Source organism: Quercus robur, chromosome 4 (assembly GCF_932294415.1).
Source record: "Quercus robur chromosome 4, dhQueRobu3.1, whole genome shotgun sequence".
NCBI lineage: Eukaryota > Viridiplantae > Streptophyta > Magnoliopsida > Fagales > Fagaceae > Quercus > Quercus robur.
Genome location: NC_065537.1, coordinates 31218309 through 31227784, shown reverse-complemented (window position 1 = coordinate 31227784; position 9476 = coordinate 31218309).

The window sequence follows — 9476 nt, the reverse complement described above, 5'->3', positions numbered from 1 at the left end:
CCTTTCACAGCAATTCAACAAATCAAGAAGGTACTAGCATCGTTCCACTGAAGCCTGGCAAAATATGAAGTTATCATATGCAAATAGAAGATGAGAGATATTTACCCCATTATTGCATGACATAATACCATGGAGCCTATGTGATGCTACTGCCTTTCAGATTAGAGAGGATAGACCCTTGCTTTATGCCTCTAGATGGAGTGATATACCCACATGGTTCACCATTGATCAGCACCGAATAAGAAGCATTACAAACTGTCTCCATTGCTATCTGGACTCACCGAATATCAATGCCAAGTTTAATCATTATTTGGTGGAGAAACTCCCACTCCACTAGATCATATGTCTTACTAATATCCAACTTGACTACCATTTGCCCCTTCCTTCTTGTTCTTTTGTTCCTCATCCTGTGGAAAACTTCAAATGCTACAGTGGATTATCAGTAATTAACCGGTTAGGAACGAAAGCACTTTGTGAATTTGATATAACATTTGGCAAAATGAGTTTTAGTCGATTTGCTAAAACTTTGGAAACAATTTTGGAGACAACATTAGCAAGGCTTATTGGTCTATATCAGACACTTCTTTCGGTTCTTTTTTCTTGGGTATTAGGACAATATGTGTGTAGTTCATCTTAAGTAGTAGGTGGCCAAATGATAAAACAGATAAAACAGCATCTGTAACATCATTCCCTACTATATGCCAATACTTTTGCAAAAAGAAATGTGACATACTATCAGGTCCTGGAGATTTTGAAGGGTGTATTTGAAAGAGTGCTTGCCTCGCCTGATTTGGTGTATATGGTTGAAGAAGTGTGTTATTCATGTTAGGTGTGACTACCTTTCCCACTAAATCAACGACTAATCCTAAGTCATCTGGTTTTGCAAAAATGAAGAGATTCTTAAAATAATTTTCTGTCACCTCCTCCTTGTCCTCCTCAGATGTACACCATACCCCCTCTTCATCCTGAAAACCTACAATATGATTTTTCCATCGTCTTTGACTGGCTCTTGGATGAAAAAATTTAGTGTTTTTATCACCTGTTAGTAACCATATAAATCTTGATCTCTGTCTCCAAAATAGCTCATCCTGGAATAAAAGGGAATTGATCTCATCCTTCACTTTCTGTATTTGAGTTAAATTGGTTGCATCATTCAAAGCTATGAGGGCCTCATGTTTTGCTTGTTTTTCATCAATCTTAATTAGATTTTGAATTTCCCAGTGTTCGGCTCCAGCCCACCAAAGCCATCCTACAACATCTTATTTTGGAGAATAACCATAACATATTGCTGCCCATTGGAGTTTCTGTATTCCATACCTGCTAAATGATATTTTCACCCTAATTAGAAAAATTTTAAACAAATGGCCACAAAATAATAATTTATATACTCTTTCTCAAAAAAAAAAATAATAATAATCCTCTTTGAAAGGTTATCTAAAAAGTTTGCTTCTTAAAAAAATAATAATAATAAAAAAAAAAAAAAAAAGCTAAAATACATAAATTGGTTGATGTGTTTATTGTTGTAATTCTACAAATTAAAATGTCATTTTCAAATTACCTCCAAGGGGCACAATGGATTTGGGACCTGGAATTTTATGAGGAGAGTTCATGAAACAAAAGGAGTAGAAATGCTCCTAAGAAAAAGATAAAGAAATAATTAGAATGTCAAATATAAGAACGAAATATACATGTATACCTAATAAAATAAAATAATAATCAATAGGCATGTCGTGAAATTTTTAGAGTCTAATTAATTATGTAGGGTCACAATTTGGGGCCCAAGCCCAACAGGTGTGGAATTCTGGTCCAAGGAGCCCAGAAACAATGAATTTGTAGAGAGTGGGCTATAGAACTAGGCCTTAACGAAGTGTACACTGGCTAAAGTTGGGCTATACAACAATTAATAGTAAGCAAATCCTCTTATTGCCCATAGATTCTCAGTCCGAGGAGATGAGATGAATGTATACGGGTCCCTGTTCAAAGACTATGGTTATTTTCCCTGTTCTTCTGTTCTACCTCCCTTTTTCTTCCTTTTCTCCTCTTGAGGACTCCCTCTCTTATAAAGTCTTCTTAAAGCCATCAGGGCCTTACACTTGTTGATTATCTAGACCCTCACTTGAGTGCTTGTCCCATCGAACATCCCATCCATCTTTCTGTGAGTTGTGGTAGCCAAGACAGCACTGTTCACAGGTCCTCTCCACATTAATGTGGCCAGAAAAGTAGCTGCAATGCATTTAATGTGGCAACTACAGCCTCTCCTTGGACATCTTACGTTTCCTTCTTTGCCGCGGGTCTATGGGACTCGTCCTTGTTACTAATGTCCGTTGGGGCGGGTCCTCCTAGTAGGCAGAGTGCATGTTTGAGCTATATTCGTCACGTCCGAGGAGACATTTCTCCTCAGACCACCCTTTAAACATCTTTAGGCCCACGAGAACTAGGCTGGGAGCCTTTTGGCACCCACGTCTTCTCTTCGGACATGGTTGATCTTCCCGTATAGAGCCCAAGGCCCATTGTATGATTTTTGGCCTTTGCCCTTACAATAGCCCCTCAAAATTCCGGTTTTTCCCTCTTATCCGAGGAGAAAAGGTGGGATTTTGATATTTATTGGATAAATTATCACAATTCTTTGATTCACGCGTGTAGGGGTACAATCTCACGTGCCTCATTATTGATATTGGTGTTTCGTAGCCAACGAGGCGCCATTAATTGAACCAAGCGGCTCTATGTTCCCTCGCATCCAACGGTGGGGCACTTAATCAATGGTGGATGCTCCTCCAATTCTTTGGGTGGGAGTAATCTCGTTTATTTTTTCCTTGCTATATAAGGCTTTTTGAGGGAGATTACTTCCCTTTTTTAGAAAAGACACTCAAGCGTTCCAGAGCACTTTAGCACTTTCTCTCACAAAACACTCAAAAGTCCATAGCCATTTCTATAAGGATTCCCAACGAATCCTTTGAAAGCTCAGAAAATTTAGAATTTGCGCTTCCCGTAAGTGTTCATTTCCCCCTATTCCCTAACTCTCCTTCATTGTTGTTCTCCTCGGTTTCCTTTCATTAGCAAACCCTTTCCCGTGCCACCTAGGGTTAATAGGATGGGTAAGTTTCAGAACCTAGTAGATTCTCCGGCCGGCATGGAAAGTTTTAGGGTCAAATACCATATCCCACAGGGAGTGGGTCTAGAATATTGCTCCTTGGACCAAATCCTAACCAAGAGAGAAACGGGGCAGGTCGTCATTCTTATGATCGCTTTCATAGAAGGAGGAATGACGATTCCTATGGGGAGGATAACTAGGGATTTCTTGCACGGCCATAGGTTGGCCCCCTACCAGTGCACCGCTAACATGTTCCGGATCCTAGGGTGCATAGACGCTCTAAATGAACAGATGAACCTTGGCCTCTCATGGCATAATGTAGTTCACTTGTACAAGTGCCATTGCCTTAATGAGTCATATTACCTGAAATCCAAGTCCAACGAGGTGAGGCTGATATCTTGCCTTTCAAAGTCTAACAAAGGCTTAAAGGACAATTATTTGATAGGCTCCGGAGCATGGCACGACGGTCTTCGCTGCCCAGTTAGGGCGGAAGCACCAAGTGGGGCACTCTAGGATCAAGTCCCACGGTGGGGATCTTAGTTTTGAGTTTACCTTTCACTTGTTTTGGTCTCGGTTTTGATTATTTACCTTCTCGGAATGACATAAATCTCCCTTTGGATATTTTACAGACAAAGCACACACTACTCCGAGGATAAGTTTGGTCAATGTCCAAGCTCTCAACTACCTCCTACAATCTGAGATCTTTGTGAGCGAGGACGGGCAATTGTGCACTACTCACCTCATCTTGGACTACGAGCCTCTCTCTCATGCTTTTATGGACGTGGGTTAGGCAATTAGGGCTGGGAGTCCCCGATTGGCCCGTATTGACATTTCTAAGCCAGGCTTCTTTGCTTGGAGGGACCTACCACCAGTCCAACCGCCCACTCAGTGCGTTCTCCAAGAGGTAGCCGTTCTGGGAGAGGGAATCGACTCCTCGCATTCGTCCCTTGAAACTGAAATTGATCACTTCCATTTCAACGAGGAGGGTGAGGTATCAACAAGGCCCGTAGAGCTTTTAGATTTCGGCTTGGATCTTGATCGCTTCTCAGCGGCTTACTCTCCTGGACTGGTAGTTGCTTGGATTGACACGAGCCAAGAAGTTGAAGAGGAGGGTATGAACTTGAAGCCGAGATCCGTCCTAAAGAGCAGGTTCCAACTAAACTTCCTCCTCCTCCTCCTCTTCCTCCTTCTCCTTCCACTAACCCCGCGCTACAACCCTTTCCCAACTTAAGGTGGAAAAGGCTAGTGGAAGAACTGGAGGAGGGTGAGGTCGGCCCCCAAAAGGCCAAACAACAGAAAAAAGGCAAGGAGCCCAAGGACAAGAGGACAAAGTCCATCGATAGCCGAGAGGAGGCTGCCATTACGAAGGAGCAGTGCACTTGGTCTCCCCGCCTAGAGTTGGATGGCGCCCCCATCCCGAGGGATGCAACCCTTTGGGAGTCCTAGCGGGGGCAGGCATCTTACCTCGCCGAGGCCCTGCAACAACCCCTCCTTTTGCCACGTGACATGGACGGGCTCCGAGCCACCAGGCAACTGGACCTCTTCATGTCATTGAAGAGAGACCTTGCTATGGTAAAATGAAGACTCTCCCTTATTCAGGTTCCTTATTCTATGCTCTTCTATCTGTTGTTTCATTTTAATGATTCTTCCGTTATTCCTGTGCAGGTCACCCAACAAATCTTCATGGCCGAAGAGTGGGCAAAGAATTCTCGGGAGGAGGTGAACGCTGAAATTCAGTCCCGTCTCGCCGCAGAGAAGGCTGCGGGTGCCCTTAAGCTGGAAAAAGAGCGCTTAAGCAAGAAGATCAAAGAGGCATTCAAGGTCCGGGACAGTGCTGAGGTGGGCCTTAAGACCACAATGAAGCAGGCCGAGGACATGCGCCAGTAGCTTCACTTATCAGAAATAAACCTTGCGATCGAGAAGCAAATGGTCTCGGACCTTAAGGCGCAGCTGCTACAAGCGAAGGAGGCGGCTCGTTTGGCCAGGGAGGCGGCTGAGGCTGCGGTGGTAGCCTCTTATGAGTATGGGGTGAAGGACACCGAAGCCAGGCTGACCGAGGAGGTGACTGTAGTTTGTAGGGACTACGTCACCGAGTCCTGGGGGGTAGCCATGGACAGAGCGGCCGTTCTTGTGGACTCCGAACTTAGGAGGATCGAGAATATCTTCTTCCCCAAGGATATTTGTGAGATTTCTGGTTCGAATCCTTTTGAGGAGCTCCCTTCTGCCCTGATCACTGGTCCCAATTCCATTACTTCTAAAGGGAAAAGTGGGGATGAGGAGGCACAACCACCAGCTATAGATAAGTCACTTGAGGACGCCCTCACAATAAGAGACGTTGTCGCACAGGCCAAGGATGCCGAACCCAAACCTACAACAGGAGGTGATCGTCCCGAAGCTGAGGGTCCTGCAAAGAGCTCAACCCAAGATAAAGTCTAGGGCATTAGTGTAGGGCTTGTCTTGTAGTTGTTTTGTTCTGTTTTCCGTTTCCTTAGTTTTTGCTAATGTTTGTAAGATGACACATCTTGGAGCTTAATGAATGATATGATTTGTTCTTTGAACTTTACTTTACTGCTTCCATTTTTGTCTTCATTGTGAATGAATTTCAACTGTGTTACTAGATTTTTTATGATAATCCATTATTCGCAGCTTAAGTAATACAGCTAAGTATGAATGAGAGAATAAGACTCTTCCCCCATGATTTTGTGCCCTTTTAAGTGATTAATTTCCCCCAAACCTGTGGTCCGAGGAGTAACGCAGGACTTGGGTTCTATTTAATACTTGGATAAAAATGCTCAGTGATTAATTTCCTCCAAGCCTGTGGTCCAAGGAACCACACAGGACTTAGGTTCTGTTTAATATTTGGATAAAAACGCACAGTGATTAATTTCCTCCAAACCTGTGGTCCGAGGAGCCACACAGGACTTGGGTTCTATTTAATACTTGGATAAAAACGCACAGTGATTAATTTCCCCTAAGCCTGTGGTCCGAGAAGCCACGCAGGACTTGGGTTCTGTTTAATACTTGGATAAAAACACACAGTGATTAATTTCCCCCAAGCCTGTGGTCTGAGGAGCCATGCAGGACTTAGGTTCTGTTTAGTACTTGGATAAAAACGTACAGTGATTAATTTCCTCCAAGCCTGTGGTCCGAGGAGCCACGCAGGATTTGGGATCTATTTAATACTTGGATAAAGATGCGTAGTAGGTAACACAAAGGCTTTTGCAATTGAAGGGTATATCAAGAGTAGGAACTTTCATTAATAATAGTACCTTCTCAGGTTGTTTACATTCCAGGGACATGGTACTACATGCCCATCCAAATCTTCCAAAAAGTAGGCCCCCATGATTTTGTGCCCTTTTAAGTGATTAATTTCCCCCAAACCTGTGGTCCGAGGAGTAACGCATGACTTGGGTTCTATTTAATACTTGGATAAAAATGCTCAGTGATTAATTTCCTCCAAGCCTGTGGTCCAAGGAGCCACACAGGACTTAGGTTCTGTTTAATATTTGAATAAAAACGCACAGTGATTAATTTCCTCCAAACCTGTGGTCCGAGAAGCCACACAGGACTTTGGTTCTATTTAATACTTGGATAAAAACGCACAGTGATTAATTTCCCCTAAGCCTGTGGTCCGAGAAGCCACGCAGGACTTGGGTTCTATTTAATACTTGGATAAAAATGCTCAGTAATTAATTTCTCCCAAGCTTGTGGTCTAAGGAGCCACGCAGGACTTGAGTTCTGTTTAATACTTGGATAAAAACGCATAGTGATTAATTTCCCCCAAGCTTGTGGTCCGAGGAGCCACGCAAGACTTGGGTTCTGTTTAATACTTGGATAAAAACGCATAGTGATTAATTTCCCCCAAGCCTGTGGTCCGAGGAGCCACGCAGGATTTGGGTTCTATTTAATACTTGGATAAAGATGCGTAGTAGGTAACACAAAGGCTTTTGCAATTGAAGGGTATATCAAGAGTAGGAACTTTCATTAATAATAGTATCTTCTCAGGTTGTTTACATTCCAGGGACATGGTACTACATGCCCATCCAAATCTTCCAAAAAGTAGGCCCCTATGTCGGCTACCGAAGTGATTCGATATGGCCCTTCCCAATTTGGTCCGAGCTTTCCCCATGCGGGGTTTTTTGCATTGCCCAAAACTTTTCTTAACACCAGGTCCCCAGGTGCTAGTGGCCTTAGCTTTACCTTAATGTCATAACCTTGTTTAAGCTTGTGTTGGTAGTAGGCGAGCTGGACTGTTGCCCTTTCCCTTCTTTCCTCGATAAGGTCTAAACTCCTTTCCAGCAGCTCATTGTTGCCGTTAGGGCAAAATGAGCTAGTTTTTAGTGTCGGAAAGTTTGTTTCCAGTGGAATAAAAGTCTCGGCCCCATAGGTCATCAAGATAGGAGTCACCCCTGTTGATCTACGGGGTGTGGTTCGATACGTCCATAGGACGTGTGACAGCTCTTCCACCCATCTTCCCTTTGCATGTCTAGCGTCTTCTTCAGCCCGTTTACTATAACCTTGTTTACGGCTTTAGCTTGCCCATTCCCTTAGGGGTAAGCCAATGTGGAGTATCTATTGGCAATTCCCAACTCGCTGCAGTACCTTCTGAAAACTTTACTATCGAACTGAAGGCCGTTTTTCGAGATTAGGGTATGAGGGACCCCGAACCTGGTGACAATACTTTTCCAGACAAACCTCTTGGCGTCCATGTCTCTGATATTCGCAAGTGGTTCGGCCTTGACCTATTTGGTGAAATAATCAGTGCCAACGAGCAGATATCTCTTGTTCCCTGCCGCTTTTGGAAATGGTCTGACGATATCCAAGCCCCACTGTGCGAACGGCCAAGGGTTGGACAGCGGATTGAGGGTCCCTTCTGGTTGATGTATATTTAGGGCGAACCTCTGGCATTGGTCACACTTCTTCACGTATTCGTGTGCCTCTTTTTGCATGCTCGGCCACCCACCAGTAACCTTAGGTTATGGCTCTATGGGATAAAGACCTGCCCCCCATATGGCTCCCACAAATTCCTTCGTGCAATTCCTCTAGGATAAGCTCCGTGGCGTCAGGGTGTATGCATAACAAGTACGGTCCTGAGAATGAGCGCTTATACAGTTTCAAGTCCTCGGACAGCCAGAATCGTGAAGCCTTTCTTCTAATCTTGTCGGCCTCGCTCTTCTCTTCGGGTAAGACGTCCTCCTTTAAAAACAGTATCAAAGGGTCCATCGAGCTAGGCCCTACTCTAACGCTGTGGACATGCATCAACTCGGCCTTCACCACCAAGGGCCTGTGTAGATCTTCCACCAGTATAACCCGAGGTAAACATTAAGCCGAGGAGGTGGCCATCGTGACAAGAGAATCGGCATGGGTGTTTCCGCTTCTGGATACATGCAGAAGGCTAAAAGAGTTAAAATGCGACCGCGAGCGTTTAGCTTGGACCAGGTACTCTTGCATTCTTTCATCCCTTGCCTCCAATTCACCATTCACTTGACCTACAACAAGTCCTGAATCTGAGAACATGTTTACGGACTTCCCGCTCAACTTCTGGACCATAGACATTCCTTCCAACAGGGCTTCATATTCTGCCTCTTTATTCGTGGTCGAAAAACCTAACCTTAGTGATTTTTCAATGGTAATTCCTCGGGAGAAATTAAGACTAGTCCTACCCTTGAGCCCCTTTGATTTGCTGCACCATCGACGTATGCCTTCCAACAAGCGAACCCCTGCAGAGAGACTGTGCCAACTAATTTTTCATCCATGCTCGGCATTCCTCCCCCTTCTTCTGGTGAGGGCTCAGCAAACTCAGCCACCAGATCCGCAAGGATTTGGCCCTTCACGGCATTGCGAGGCATGTACCTGATGTCGAAGGCGCCAAGAATGGTACCCCACTTAGTAATTCTCCCTGTGTAATCGGCATTTCGGAGTATAGATCTGAGCGGGAATTGGGTTAAAGTAACGACTGTGTGTGCCTGAAAATAGTGGGGGAGTTTCCACGTGGCCTAGATGATTGCCAGGATGGCCTTTTCCAGAGGGATGTAACGGATTTCAGCCTTGTGCAATGACTTGCTCATGTAATAGACAAGCTGTTGTACGCCGTTGTCCATTCGGATCAGCACCAAACTCACTACGTGGGGGGCCACGGCGACGTAGGCGAATAAAACCTCGTCGGCTTCAGGACTAGACATGACCGGCGGCCGAGACAGATACTCTTTGAGCTGCTGGAAGGCCAAGGCGCATTCTTCAGTCCACTCGAACCCTTTCCACTTGTTTAACAGGAGAAAGAAAGGCCTACACCTATCCGCCAAACAAGAGATAAAACGGTTTAAAGCGGCGATCATGCCGATGAGCTTTTGGACCTCCTTGGGGTTTTAAGGAGGCTGCATGCTGT